General features: G+C 41.8%; 1 protein-coding gene across 5 annotated transcripts in view; it reads left to right on the top strand.

The window, feature by feature from the left end:
- Positions 1-516: 516 nt before the first annotated feature.
- The window catches only part of EYA2 (EYA transcriptional coactivator and phosphatase 2), a 90091-nt gene continuing 75347 nt past the window's right edge, over positions 517-15260 (top strand). For 3 of the 5 annotated variants that reach the window (XM_042832475.1, XM_042832474.1, XM_042832471.1), the window contains exon 1: positions 11917-14831. The gene's annotated coding sequence lies outside the window, so the exon portion shown is untranslated. Of the gene's footprint in view, positions 562-848; positions 879-11916; positions 14832-15260 lie in introns of those variants that run through there. The other 2 variants (XM_042832472.1, XM_042832473.1) reach the window with 2 other exon arrangements.

Below are 15260 nucleotides of genomic sequence, written 5' to 3'. Positions count from 1 at the left end.
AGGATGGCATGAGGTGTGGGGGTTCAGCCCTGGGGACCAGGAGCTGTGCAATGCCCGAGTCGGTGAGAGCAGAAGGATGCCTTGTGTGAGTGAGGCTGCTCCTGCAGCTCTGCATGTCTTGTGGTAGTGTGTGCGAAAGAAATAAACTTCTCCAAAATATTCTTTTAAAACTGACATTTAAAAATTGACACAGGAGATAAGGTTGTGTTCAAACACCCACGTTTTAAACCAAGAATCTCTCTTAAAAACATAGCTAAAAGTAGGTTCAGAGCATTAACCCAGATAAAGCCGAAAGCACGTTGAGGGAGTACCTGCTACTAAATGAAAGCACGGCCCAGCAAGTTAGAAAGCGCGGGGGAGCGCCGAGCACAGCAGGCACAGCAGCGGACTCGCTCAGGGGGACGCTTTGGTGACCACAACGAGACGCTGCCCCGCTCTCCGGCCGGGCCCCGCGACGTGCGGGAGCCGCTGGAAGCTCCTCCTCCGCCGGGCCGGGCTGTAGCGAGCGGCGGGACAGCTCCGAGGGCGCACGCTGCGAGGCGGCGCGGCCCCACGCGTGCGGTAGGTGCGGGGCGGGACGGCCGCCTGCGGGGCCGTGCGGGGCTATGCGGAGCTATGCGGGGCCGTGCGGGGCCGTCGGAGCGGTGCGGGGCTGCCCTGAGGCGGGCTTGCTCCGGGGAAGCAACAGGTCGGGCTCGCTGGGCACGGACCGTCGCGAGGTCACGCACCGCGGGGAAGCGCAGCGGGGAGGGGTGGGCGCAGCGCGGGGTGCGGAGCCGCCGCCCCGCTCCGCTCCTATGCGCGGGCATGCGCGCCTGCCTCGCACATGCTCACTGCGCTCGCGGCGGGCGCGCACACTCCGCAGCGCTGCGGCTCCGGTGAGTACGGGCGGGGAACGACAGTCCGCTGCCCTCCCCGCGCCCGCGGAGGGGCTGCAGGCGGCGGGGTCCCGTGCGCGGCTGCCCGCGGAGATCCCGCGTCCTCGGCCGGTGCGGAGCGGAGCGGGACCCGGAGCGGAGCGCAGCGCCTGTCCCGGCACCGCCGCTTCCCGCGGGTGCGCTGCGGGGCGAAACGCGGCACCGCCTCGGGGTCCTACGGGCGCGGCTGCGGCGGGGTTAATTGGTGCGGTTATTTGATGCGCTGCGGACCGTCCGGCTTACCTTAAACCGGCTTCGGTTAGCTATTCTATTGCGAACTGAAATGTGCGTTTAAATAAAGTTAGTTATGCTCCTTTTTTGCAATTGCTACTGTGAGGGAAATTTCTCGGGTGATTGATGCTCTTGAAGTACACTTTTTGGAGCGTTAAGTTGTGCCCGAGCTCAGCGAACAGCACAGTTTCTAACGGAAATTAGCGATGGGACACAACTGTTTTCGGACGTTTCGAACGGTGCTGTGTTTTGCAGGGTGAAATTTTAGTTGTTAAATGCGTATGGTTAACCAATAAACATTTAATCAATTTTATTAACGGGAATTTTGCTCAGCACGGTGTCAAATTCACGCATCCCTTGACTTTGTTTGGGGCAGTTGCAGGAATATCGCATTGTTTAATCCTTCTTGCGGACTTCAGGATTTACTGAGAGCTCCTCTGTCTGCGCTGCTCTCTCCCAGGAGGTTTTCCCCGAAAACATTGGGAAAGCACGGCAAAATGCTTTCTGCCCAATCTGCTTGCGTTAGGGGTATCTGGTCCCTAAAAGCTGGGATGTATCTTAACTTACAGCTTCTGTGTATAAGCTGATGTTTTGTAGCTTCTTTCATGCATCCCATGTTGCATTGTGGTTTGTGTTACACGTTACTACATACGAGATAATTTTTCTCCTTGCCCATTTTGCTTTGAATAAACTGTTTCTTCTCTTATGCAAACCTGAATTCTTATTTCTGTCTTGAAATGTAAGTCTCAAATATTGTGGGCTCAAATATTACATACATAAATAGGAAAGGCTTACTGTACAAATACCCTGAAAACAATTAGTGCTTACAGCTTTGGAAATATTCCAAAACCTTTAAAAATATATGTTGAAAATTCACTTCCAATGATGCTACAGCAAATAACTTGATTTTACTCTAATTTGCATCTTACAAAAAAAAAAAAAAGAAAGAAAGAAAGAAAAAAACTTCCTGTGTGATGCAAAATTAAATTAAGTTTTTGAGTCAAATCATCCAGCCAATTCTCATATCTCTGTCTCTTTTATGTCCCCAACCAGCAGGTCAAAACATTTGGCCTAATAACAAGTGTGTAGTCTTTTGGTTTGAGGCCACCATTCTATTTTGCTTTGCTTTGTTCAGCTTGCTCCCCTCAGCTCACTTTCTGTCCAGCACTACGTACAGACTCGATTCCCACGCCTCGCTAATGGTATCACCAGCATTTGGCTGAAAGGTTTGAAATGAGCTCCTGTTTCAAATATCTCACAACCTTGGCAGTATTAGATTTCATTAGAAAAGCTTCATTAGGGAGAAATAAATATGTTGTTGGTAATTCCCCCTTCATCAGTAAGTCCCACGTTCAGTGTTCAGTGTACAGACGGAGCTCGATTGTACAAAGGGATTTAACTCACGTATTCATGTGAAGACCATGACCTCACAATGCCGTTTCGAGAATCTTGCGTGTTCCCCTGCTGTTGTTCCATAGATGGCCAATGTGATGGATTTTTTCTGAAAATGAAAATAGTTTAACTGAGAATCCTGCAAATGTTGGTGGTACGTTAAGACTCAAGCCAGTAAAGTGCCCTGCTGAAGTCACTGTGGCTGCGTTTGTGTGTCGGTGTGTGTAGGTACACGCTGCTGAGAAAGAAAACAATTAAAGAAGTCAGTAATTTTCTGCTGTCTTCCCGAGTGTTATTTATGACGTGTAGTAGTAAAGCAGCTATTCTGAATTCAGCTATAATTCTCGTCAGTAAGATTTGTTTCTTCTGTGCCAAATTTTGCAGTAACCAGATGGCTTTAAGGTGTCTTCAGCTGGAAAGCAAGCAAGAACAGTGCTGAAGACTAATTATTCCTTGCAGTAAATTTCTTCTGTAATAAATTCACAGGTTGTTAGACTTAATCTGTGGAAATGATTGTTAAGATTACTTGTGCAGTGAAAAATGCTTTTAAAATTTTGTTCCTAAAAAAAAAGTTCTTAGAATGCCAGGAAAATGTTTGAGTTAACTTTGCCTCGTTGTAGTAACTTTTATTAGGGATGATCTCTTAAGTTGCAAATTCAGATCCTTTTCATAAACCATGGAACTCTGCAGTTTTAACATAATATATCCCATAAGTTGAGGGCTTATTTTCTAGATTAAGTGGGAAAATTTGTGCGGCCCTTTCTGATGGATCATTACTGCATGCACGAGTATTATTCACAGCAACAGCGGTATTGCTGTACTAACAATCGAGTTCTTTTCATTACGTTTCACATTGTACTGCACAGGACAGAAAATAGTTACACCAAAGAGGAAAAGGTAGAAGTGAGCAAAACTTTCCTTCACTTTTCTAACGAAAAGCCAGAAAGACCATCTTGACTGGGGCTGTTTTTACGAGGTCTCATCAAAAAACAATTGTTCACGGCAGCCCAATTCTTAAAACAATTCTTCATCCTTATTTGCAGATCTTAACTCAAGTAAGGATGTTTAACAAACAGCCCATTTTAATCAGGTGAGGATAAGCCTCTCAATTAGAAGCAAATAGTTGCGTACCTTGGTTTTGTCTTTGGGGCCTGGAGGTGTTGCCATTTGCCAGTAGATTTGGTGCTGCCAAAGTGTTGAATCAGGAGAGATGAGAAAACAGGAATAAGGATGTAGGACTGTGCAGTCACCTTGTAAAATATTTTTGATCACAGTGTACAAAACCAGACCCCATTTCCTTCTTTGGCAAGAAGTTGATTTACTGCTGAAAAAGAGGGAGAGGAAAATTGGATTCAAAACAGTGACTGTCACCACATCAACAGTTCCAGTGAATGTGTCACAGAATGAATATTTAATTTAAATTAATTAAACTTGTTTTCAGTTGCTGTTCCTGGTAGGACTTTAATTGTATTTAAATTACTCCAAAAGTACCTAAAATGAGAAGAAAAGGAATATATGGGCATAATCCTTCCCATTTAAAATTGTTTGTCTGCAGCTGCTTAAGTCCTAGCATTAGAAGTCACCTATAAACATGTTTATTTAGCATCAGTGTTATCTGTTAGATTGTACATGGTTCATTAACATGGAGAGAATACGTTTTGTTTAATAGAGTGTGGGAGCTGCCAGAGGTCAGAAGAGGTTGTTTGCCTGAAGTCGAGATGGCATCTTGGCTTTGCTCTCATTCTGTTTGTCACCTCTACTGTCTCCGGGAAATGCTTCATTAGGGCAGTTGTGTTAAGGTGTTTTCCCTCGTGTTTAAGTGCAGAGGCTCCATAGAAAGCCAGAAGTATGCTGCCAGGCATGGTAAGGCTCATGGGGAATTTTAAGGAAAGTTTGTTGTAATTTGTGGAGGATTGGCTTAGATGGAGTTGAATTAAGAAAAACACTAGAAAGAAAAGAGCCGTAAGGGAGAGGGGAGCCTGGAACGTTGTTGTAGGGGCAAAAAGCAGCATAGCCATGAATTGTATTTTATAGAAACAGGGAGATGGGGGTTTGGTTTGGTGTCTTAAAAAATTCAGAATGTTTTGTGTGCTGTTGAATTACTTTTTGTCACTGTTGTTGTGGTTGGGTTGCATCCGGACTGAAGATGGCTGTAGCTGGTGGTGATGCTGAGCTGAGAACCAACAGGTGAGCTGCTGCCTCCAGCTGCAGGGACGGAGCAGGACTGGGCCCTTTCTGTCTCCTCTGAAACTTGCTGGGTGCTGTCCGCTCCTGCTTCTCTTAACAGCGTGCTTGGAAATGCAGAGCAGTTCTGGAGACACTGGAAATACCTTGTATAGGAACGGCCACGGCTTCATGTTTGAAAAGGTTATTTCAATTGCTTGAATGCTGCTTATTTATAGATGCTAGCAGCCGTGCACTGCACGCAGTATGCTGGGGGAGAGGTGCATGTATGCATTTTTTACTGGAGCTTTTTGAAAATGTTTGAGGTGAATTTCTCACCTAAAATGGAATGGGGGTTGCTTGGGATTATTTTTTTTTTTGCTTTGGAGGGAAAAAATGGTACATTTAATTTCAGCTAGAAAAACAGAAAATTGAATTCCATGATTTTTTATCAGATAAGGACCCTTAGCAGATCATAACCAAAAGGCATCAAATAAAATGGACATACAGTGCATGTATAGATCCAAGTGGCTGTAGAAGATGCAATATGAATTATTTTTTTTTCAAAAGTAGAACCGTAAAAACAGGTTAAAAAATTAAACTGAACTTCAGTGTTGGTTATAAGTTGTTACTGAAATACATCGATGGTCTGATATTGTTGGTTTTGTTTTTGTTTAAAGCCAGCCAAAGCATCTATTTCTAAAGAGTAGTAGGTGCTCTCAAATGGCTAGAGGGAAAACAAAAACAACTGCTATACGGAGGAGGGGAATGTCTGGTGTAGGGTTTTTTCCTTGAGTTATATTCAACGAGTACTTGCTCTGTTCTGTATTTTTAAGAAATTATGTGGACAGCAATTTTGTTTCTTTACCAAGGCAGTGAAAACACCAAGAATCCTTTTTATAATTTGGAAAGAATGTCAAAAGAATGAAGTAGTTAAACCTAAGTGTATTAGATCATACGCTCTAAATGCATAAATAAGCATAACTGCAATCACAGAAACCAATGTTAAAACCACCAGGAAAACTCACCCACAAACCCTAATGACTTAAAGGGAATGACCTCAGCCATTGTGAAATTTGTGCCTATTTGTTGACTGACATTTTTTGTAGAAGCAGATTGCGTGTTTCACTGGGGTGTGGGATTTTGTTGTTTGAAAGACTGCTGTTGTGTTGTGTTTTTTTTGTTGCTGCCAGGTTTGAATAGAAAAAGCGAAAACAGGATTGAGGCAGGGAGAGGCAGCCTGTGCTTTGGGCCTCAGCAATTTGAAAAGCAGGTGAAGGGTTGTTATTGATGGACAGAGACTGGTAGGAATTTATAGAAGTTTGTTTTTCAGATGTTAGAAACTTCTTTGATGATAGTCCATTTCTAACTTATTCCCAAGTGGTTTTCTCTTAAGGAAATGAAAGTTTAAGGTATTTGATTACAAACCTAAGATCTTTTCATGTCCATGTCTTTGCGTGAGTGCTGCATGAAATACCGGTGTCATTCATCTCCTCTCTGCTTTTTTGAGAGGAAATTGATGCATAGTAGAACCTCAACTTGCCATTGCTGTGACACGAGCTAATAATTCAGCAAAACTGAAGTCTTCCATTATTCCAACAGCAAAAAAATTCTATGGGGTTGTTTTTAAATTAGCCAGCACTACAGACTGCAAGCCTGGTCAGAGCCAAGTTGCTCTGCAGAAATGGTTCCTCTCTGCTAGCTCTTCCTGTGGGCTCCTACTTTTCTGGGCTGCAGTAATTAAAGAAAGCTCAAGTTTAATTGTACCTCCTTAGCTGCACAGAGAGTTTTAAGAAAACTGGTATTTTTGTACTTTTTGATGCCTAACTCCAGACGTTTGGTCTTATGGTGCAGAAATCCTCATTTGCCATCCTTGCTTTTCAGAAGGAAAACCACCCAGCTAAACAAATAAATAAAAATGCTAAATAAGAACAGTTTGGGACTAGTCAGCCCAGATGGTAATTAGTTAACCCACAGAGAACTAATGCCTCGCTCTGTGCTGAAGAGAGCGACTTCTCAGACCAACTCGAGCAGAGTAGGAAAGAGTTGTATTTCTAAACAAAGGCAAGAGGACGTGGGGAAAATTTCTTAAACTCAGCAAATGCCTTAAAAAGTGGAAATGCTTCTAGGATTACTCAAGCATCCACAAGAAACAGTGAGGGGAAAGTGAAGCAAGGCATCTGAAATTTCTTGTTTTTTAAGTAGGTCGAGTAAGCAAAGTGTTCTCAGGGCCCCTGTTATTTACAGCTTAGTCCGTGCACCACGCAGAGATCCTCATCAGCTGTCTTAAAGGCAAGTTTCGCATCTATTGCAAGTTCTATCTTTTGATGAAATGCTTGATTCAGTTTTTTGCCGTTTCATTGTCCTACAACTGCTTTGAAATAACTTTGATCAGTTTTGAATGTAGATCTGTATCACCAGTTCTGATTCCCCTTGTGACTGTGCCTCTGTACTGGATTGCCATCATTAGAGTTTAATTGTAACTCCCTAACGATTATTTAAGATTTTAATTAAAGTCCAGATGTACTTACAAAATGCTTCACTTCCAGTAAATACTGATCATGTTAACTTCAGCTGAAGCACTGCTATGCAAATGCATTTTTCTTTCAATTTTTGTGGCTGAAACAGCTGAAATATTTTAGGTTTTTTTTAGAATTGAGCAATAGTTTTTATTTGAAAAGAGATGTTGTTTATCCATCCTTTATCAAACTAAAAAGCACAGATTTTTTTGAATGACATGTAATACTTTTGTAAGTAAAGCCTTTGAACATTTTATTGGCTGTGTCCAAATTTTTACTTTAAAAAAAAAAAAAAAATACTATTTGGTTTTATAAAACATTTTTTTTTTTTTTTTATTTATTAAACTCTTTTGTAAAGTGCCAAATTGATACTCCACCTCTCCACTGAGATGTAGAATTAGGAGTGAGTCAGCTTTAATGCTTGTAGCAAAATAAATCATCTCTTTCACTGTGCTTAACTGTGGGCAAATATATGCTAGATCTGGTCCTAATCTCCCTGGTTTTCAGTCATCTCATTTAAATAAGGAATGTCCCCTATTGAGAGGGAACAGTTTTAAATCTTCTGTATCTGTTGCATAAGTGTATTTTTTTAAAAAGTTTCCAGTTGTAAAGGCTGTCAGTGGAAGTCAGACTGACTTCTCTAGCGTCCAAGCCTTGCAAAACAGGAGCAGGAATTGCCATGTCTCTGTGCTATCTGCACTCATAGGCCTTATTAGCAACTTGGCAAAGGTCTTTTGCAGCAGTTAGCAAAAGTGAAGAAATCCAGATCCAGTGGAAGCCGTACAGCTCCCCAGGCAGGAGGTGCCGCAGCCCTGGCCGTAACAGCAGATGGAACCTCCTGCACACAGAGACCTTTGCAGTGATTTGATTCCATCCAACATCTTCTATGACCTAATGCTCCTGGGGGTGTTGGTGGAGCTATCTCTTTAGCAGCAAAATAAGGCAGGCACCAGTTATTTTTATTTACTGCTATAAAATAAGCAAGATTCTAATTCTGTTTAATGTTTGTAGACTGTTGTGTAAATGTCTACTTTAGAGGAATCTAGTTTGTAATAAAATTCAGTACTCTTTGAATAAAAATCAAACTTAGGTTTCTGACCTAAAACGCACCATCCTTCAGCAGTGCTACAAATATGTGTACAAGGCAATGCAAGGCTCTTCTGTTCAGAAACTTTGACAGACGTTTGCTGTCTCTCCTTAAAATGAATTTCCCTCTTCAGTGCTTCTGCACCTGAAAATTTTAGGCGGTAATTTGAAAAAATCCATATTTACCTTTAGCATATGATTTAATTTTGTTTGTTTGGCAACCATCCCTCCTGTTTGCTGCGGCGGATTCGGATAATTTGAGAAAGAGAAATGACTGGGATGAGAGACTAGGGAAACAAACTGAGTTTTCTATAAAATATTTGAGATCTTGTAAAACTTATGAGCTGGATTTGAGACAACACTTATATCCCCCTGCAGGGTTGGGGGTAAGGGGTGGAGACGATGGTTTAGAATAGAAAGTAATAAAGGATGCTACTGCTGGAAGTAGGATGCGTTGATGTTAGAATCGGGTGTTTTCCTTCCTACATACTAGTACTGCTTCTTCCCCCTATCCCTGCTGCCACAAATCAGGATTATTCAATTACAACGGCAGTTTATCTGTTTGCAAAGTGGGATGGTTGCTTAACAGTGCACAGAAGCATCGTGCCCTGGTTTAGGATAGGAAGTGGAAAACGAATATTATTTTGAACTTGAACTTTGTGAGCAGGCAGAAAGTAATTATCAGAGCTGGAACTCCCCCGGGAGAAGCGGGGGAGTGATGCACCGCACTTGTAAGAAGCGCTGTGGGATCTTAAATATCTCGTCGTCTTTAATGCTTTGGTTTTATATTTCTGCTTTTTAATTGATCTTCCACTCCTCATTTTTTTCTTTGGCAAATGGTGGAAGAGACAATTGCATGTAGACTTGGTGTTCTGTATTTATTGATAGATGCTGCTTCCTTTCTCTTGCTGATGGGGCAGGGCTGATTTTACATCTTGGTCTTGGTGCTGCTTTCAGTTGTAAAAGGAATTCTTTCACTACCTGGGTTATTTAATAGGCTACTGATGGTTAAGAGCATGTAACTGTGAAGCCATTGAATTACAAGTTCTGAGTGAGCCACTCATGTATAACATTATTTATAATCATAGAAGTTTATCTGTGTTGTAAAATATGAAACTGTCAGTCTGCAGTTATGAAGTTAATATTGTGAGTTATCACCTTCTTAGTAAGCACATAGCTATTAAAATACTACTGTGAGCTCTTTGTAGAAAAAAAGAGAAAAAGAAAAAAGGCAAATTTCGGTCTTCATTAGTTTTTCACTATTTATTTATTGGTGTATTGCTGTGACTTCAGCAAACTATGACCTAAGGTTATTTTTTTGCTGCTTCTTCACAAGTTCCTCAACAAAGAACATCACCATTTCACATTTCCTTAGAGACTGTACAGTACCTTTTGTAGACACTGAAAGTATTGTTCTGTATTAAGTTAGATAATTAAACAACAAAGGAAAAAGATTTTTGCTAACTTTTTAATGTGATGCTTCTAACTATCAAATAGGATATTTTGTTCTTGGGAAGGAGATTCATCTTTAAAAGATAACATTCATTTTTAATATAAACATAGGAAATAAAATATGTTCCTTATGGTACTTCAACATTGGTGTCTCTTTGATGAAGTCTGCAACACTATTTTACTTCTTTATTAACAGAGTTTGGGGATTTTTATTTTTGAGTTTTAAGGCTAGCAAAATTAAGTCACTTAAACAACTGGGGGATGATTTATTGTAGCACAGTAGGAGAAATTCGTCTTGAGATTTTAATATCTTCCACCTGGTATAGAAATAAAAAGAAAGTAGTCTTTAGCTGGTGACTAATTTGTCACTAATACTCAGGGGTTCCTTCATTACAACGCAAAGATGTCAGTTTTGAGAGAAACATACGGTAAAAGAGCCGAGTGCAACTTCCTGTAGCAGACACTTAGAAAAAGGAGAAAAATAAAGGTCTGGAAAGCAGCTGAAGCTGTGTGAAGGAAGGCTCTAAAGCTATCCATCAGGGCAAAACGATTGGGGAAGGATTTTACGTGAAGGCTACAGAGGTATTCATTAGGACATGTTCAAGGAGGAAAGTCACTCGATATGGCTCCAGAGGAGGAGCCCTGGCAAGAAGTAATGCCCTGACTGACGTTCAGTTCTCCCCAAAGTGCACGTACTGCATTCTGTCTGAGGAGGAACTGTATTGTCGTGTTGTTCAGTTTCTTTTTTTAAAGGCACAGCTTACTGATGTCTTTTATACTTTGTCACTGTGTTCGATGACTTGCACCCAAGATGTAGCACAGTTTAAAAGAATACTGCTAGAGAATATCTGCATCTACTGACAGCTCAACCCCAATGACTAAGCATCTCTGTTACATCAGTCTTAACAAGTCCCTTTTGCCAGCAGAGAACAATTCTGGTGTCCAGAAATTTGCATGTCTGGTGTCATCCCTCTGCTGCAATAACAAATCCTTGGTTTAGTTCCCATCCTTCCAGAACTGTGGTTTCATGACAGTGTAAGTAAGGAAGGGGGACTGTGAGCAGCCGCAGTACTAGGAGAGAGTGCTCCTCTGCGCTCACGTCGTGTTAAAACAGACACAGAAAAACAAGAATGAGAAAGCTGGATAGAAGACATGTACTTACAACCAGCTTTAGAAACAGGACATAGGCAATTGGCTGTGGCAGTGAAGTGTGCAGCTGTGCCAGCGAGCTCTGCTGTGTGTGTTTTACCAGTGCAAGTGTTGCAATAACGGTATGGTTTCCACTACAGGACTGGATGCTCTCATATGCAGCAGCAGCTCTGCTTCTCTAAGGCTTTCTGTTTTATTCTTCCCCTGCATTTAATCCAAACGAACAGCTCGCTCAGGGAGCTGTGGGCTGGCTCTGTGCTTGGCAATTGTCTATGACAGAAGCGGCAATTCAGTGTCAGGACTGCAGCAAGTTAGGCGTAGGAAGCAGTGGTGAATGCTGCACCAGGAGGCATACGTGTAAGAAGCAACATTCATGACCACTTTGTGGTAACAGTGTTCAAGCAGCAGTGGAAGCCCTGCTGTCCTGCAGCTCCCACGCCGTGTTCACACAGTTCTCTGTTTCTTGCTGGAGATCGAGTTTTAATAGTAGCTGTTCTGCAACTATTTGGAGACTTGTATTTTGTCAGAAGCAGATTATTGGAAAGAAATGATTGATTTTGCTATGTTTCTTCCAGTTTTAATATATTCGTCACTCAGATCACGAGGAAGTAAGGCACGGGTGACCAAGAAACATTTCTGTACTTAGGGTGGGCGCTGGCCCTGTCCATGGGCGGTGCCTCCTGTCAGGAGCGCCGCGCCGTTCCTCCTCCCGCGCTCACCACAGCGCTGTTTCCCGCCCTTTTTCTCGTCCTGCGGGGGTTGCTGCTGGTTTGAGGTGGCGACAGGGAGGGAAAGAGAAGGCTGACAAAGGAGGCTGCTCTGCTTCTCCTGTGTCCCACCTGAGGTAAGAGGCGACGGAACCTAAAATTAGGTCCCACCTTCTCAGAAGTCTCTGAGCTAATGCCAAACATCCTGTGGGCACAGTGGTCCTGCACAGAAAATTGGACCTGTGCTTTCCTGATCTGTAGGGACTGGATCCTTTAAGTGCCGTTTCTACGAGGGGTGCTTTTTCCAGGTGAATGAGAAGGGCGAGGATCCTGCTCTTTGCAAAGGAAGAGGGTTTACGTTGAGAGAGATCTTGCTGAAAGCTTAACCTGTAGCATGTGAAGATGACCAAGTGGTGTTACCGTGTCAGCAGGTGTTAAGAGACCCAGCTGCTGTGTTGGCAAACCAACATTTTTGGAGTCTTCTCTCTTTTTCTCAAGAGCCTTACATTCACGCTTTCATCCAGGGAAGTAAGTTAGAAAAGTTGTTTGAATGGCAGTGGGTTCAGGAGAGAGCTTTAAGTAAGCATTCTTACACTTATTCTGGCAAGCCAAACTCTTGCCCAAAATATTGTCTGCCATTCCACAGACAGACTGGTTGTCTTTTGTTAATTGTGCAGTGGGCCTTTAATTCTACGGTAAACAAAACCTTCTAGTCTTGTGTTATCCTTCTTGCAGCCAATTCTCTTTTGCTCAACACCTCAAGCAGAACTTGGTTTGAAATCCAATCTAGCGAGGTGCTGCCTCCCATGGCAGACGTGCTATTAAGGGCCACAGATGTCTCCTTAATGAAAGGGTTTTGTTGTGCCAACATGATGCTCTCTGTCCTTCCTCAAATGGATGCTTTCTGTGTTTGGTGCAAATACCATTACCAGAAGAAACAGTATGGAACTTGCAATCTTGTGGTCACTGGAACATGAACTTCTGAGATTTTTCTTGGCATCTACTCCTAAAGGGTAATGCATATTGGGCTTTTTTTCAGAGTTACTGAAAATCATGCCTTAAGTTGTATCTGGTTGGTCTTTTGTTTTTGTTTTTTTGTAGTGTCTCAAATGGTTTATACACTCTAATGACCTCTGACCTCAGTAGGTACAGCTTGTATTATAATCCACAAATCAAATATTAGTAAAGAAGAAATAACAGGGATGTGACTTGTGGAGGCTTTTTTCAGATGGTCCCTGACAGTGATTGATGAAGAGGTTGGATTTTTGCATATGAAAAAGGGAAGCCAAAATTTGACTGCTTTAACTTGCAAGTTTACTGAATACAGGTAAGCTTTGCACTGAGATCTTAGCCTAAAAGTTACTCAGCTATCCCTGACACTGTAAATTTGAAGATTTCCAGGCTCATTTAAGTGCTGTCATCCAAGCCTTGTGTTCAATCCTAACCACTTTTCACTTCTGTTAGGAAGGCCTGAAATCATGAGACCTTGGAAAAGAAACTGTATTATCCTGACACGAGTTTAAAAGAAATATTTCTTCCAGATTGTAAATGTCCAAAATATGCTGCTCAAATTTGTTCTGTTCAGTGTTAATGTACAATGGTGAAGGTAAGTGGCTGTAAAGTCAGTTTTCATGTTTAATTAGTTGTGCGTGTGATTCATGTATTCTTTTATTCTCATTCCAATTTCATGCCAGCCTTGTGTTTTTATATTGCTATGAGTTTGTATTTCAAGGTAATACTTGTAGAATGATGGCTCTCAGCTTTCACGGACATCCTAAGTATATTTTTGATCTGAGGATTTTAGCTCTACAGATATTGACAAGTAAGTTGTGTGTTTTTTTTTTATACAGAAGAGATGTGATCCAATTGTCTTTAACAATGCATGTAATCTCACAAGAGGAAAACCCTATTCTTATCCATTAAAAGCTCTACAGTTAAAGAACTGTGTGGTGAAAAACCTGCCAAGATTTCTTCTTTAAAATAAAGATGACAATGGCCACTTGCCTGATGAGAAAATCTTTTTCTCCTTTCTTCTATGTAGCAGCTGAGCTGATGGAAGTCTAGCTGTTGGCAGCATCTAAGATGAGATGCTTACATGTACTCTGTAGCCAGCCACTACGTTCACTGATACTAAACACCCGTGAGCAATCCCCACTAATTCTTGTTTCATTTTCTCGATATCTAGTACAGCTTTTTGGCTCTCTCTAAGTGCATTAGTCAACTGCTAAGGTGAATGCATGACCTGAAGTACACCTGCAAAGTAGTTATGTCCCCCTGCAGAAAGGACTGAGGTACAAATACCCAACATAGATTCAAGAATTGCTGACTCAAAGTCTGCATGTTTCCAGGGAAGTAAAAGTAGCTGTCACTTAAGTAGAGAAGTGATTTAGTTACAGTGTCCTACTTGAATGGTCATTAGACCATTAGGATGCATTAGAATGGTCACCTTGTGAGCAGTGAGGCTGTCTCTATTAGCAGTTGTGTTAGTAGACTGCAGGTATGGTATCAAGACTGGATTAAGTTGAGAGCTGCCATGACATCAAAAGGGGTGACCTCAGCCTTGCTGTGTTTGTTTCTCCTTCCCTGTGCTGATGTACCAATCATGCTGTGAGGCAGAGCAGCTCACTGATCTAGCTGCAAAGAAAACCAGGAAAAAAGCCAGCTGCTCTTCTGGCTGACAGTGGATTCATGCGGCTGCAGAAGTCCGCAGGAGCCTGTGTCTGAAGAAAGGAGAAACTAGTGTTGTATCTTTGGTCAGATGCAAGATCTTTGGTTTTTACAGTTACTTGAAGCTGGTCAAATGCTGAGATGAATGATAGTGCAGTTTCGCTGCTACCCTTGATAACTGAACTTCAAGGCAAACAGTTTGGGAAATAAATGAATTTACAAAGTGTAGTCAGCTTAACTGATGAGGATTAATCAGCTCAATGCTTTAGTATATAAATAAATATAGATAATGATGTAATAATATGTTAATATATAAACTTACATTACTTACCTGGCTTGGATTTCTAATGTGCGAAGTCCTGTTCTGTTCCTTCTTCCTGAGAACACCTTTGGGCAGATGTTTTTGAAATGTGCATCTTGGCATATCCCAGAGGAGATTCTGAGCAAGATGTGAAAGTTACCACTGCTTTCTTTGAAGAGAAGCTGGAGGAAGGTCATGTTTACATCTTGAAATTATAAAAGCATTTGCTGCAGCGGGAAGAAGACAGGTATGATTCCCTCCAGGCACAGGCTGAGAGAAAAATTTTCAGTGGATAATAGTAAATAGAAGGATCCTGATTTCATTCCCGTTTGGGATCTTATCAGAAGTGCCTTCCTCAAAGTCCCACACATCTTAGTAGAACAGCCGTGAGAATTAGGAGTCCTTAATTCCTGTGTTTCTGAAATCACTGGTGCTTTGGATGCTTAAAAACCTCACTGAAATGAGCTATAGCAATCCCATTTTTGGTTGCAATTTATACAACTTGGAAATTATATTTTAAATTAGGATTAATTTTCCCACCAAGTGAGGTTGACTGACTAGCTACTTTAATTACTGAATATAGGTTACATATCTACAAGAAAAACTTCTCTCTGACAAAAGTATATTATGTCTTGGCTCTTAATAATAACCAGCTCAACTTTAATTTCACAGCTTG

Source organism: Centrocercus urophasianus, unplaced genomic scaffold (genome assembly GCF_019232065.1).
Source record: "Centrocercus urophasianus isolate 14NV4802_14NV808 unplaced genomic scaffold, USGS_Curo_1.0 seq_38, whole genome shotgun sequence".
Lineage (NCBI taxonomy): Eukaryota > Metazoa > Chordata > Aves > Galliformes > Phasianidae > Centrocercus > Centrocercus urophasianus.
The sequence above is the reverse complement of the archived record's forward strand: the minus strand, read 5'-3'. Positions and strand labels throughout refer to the sequence as shown.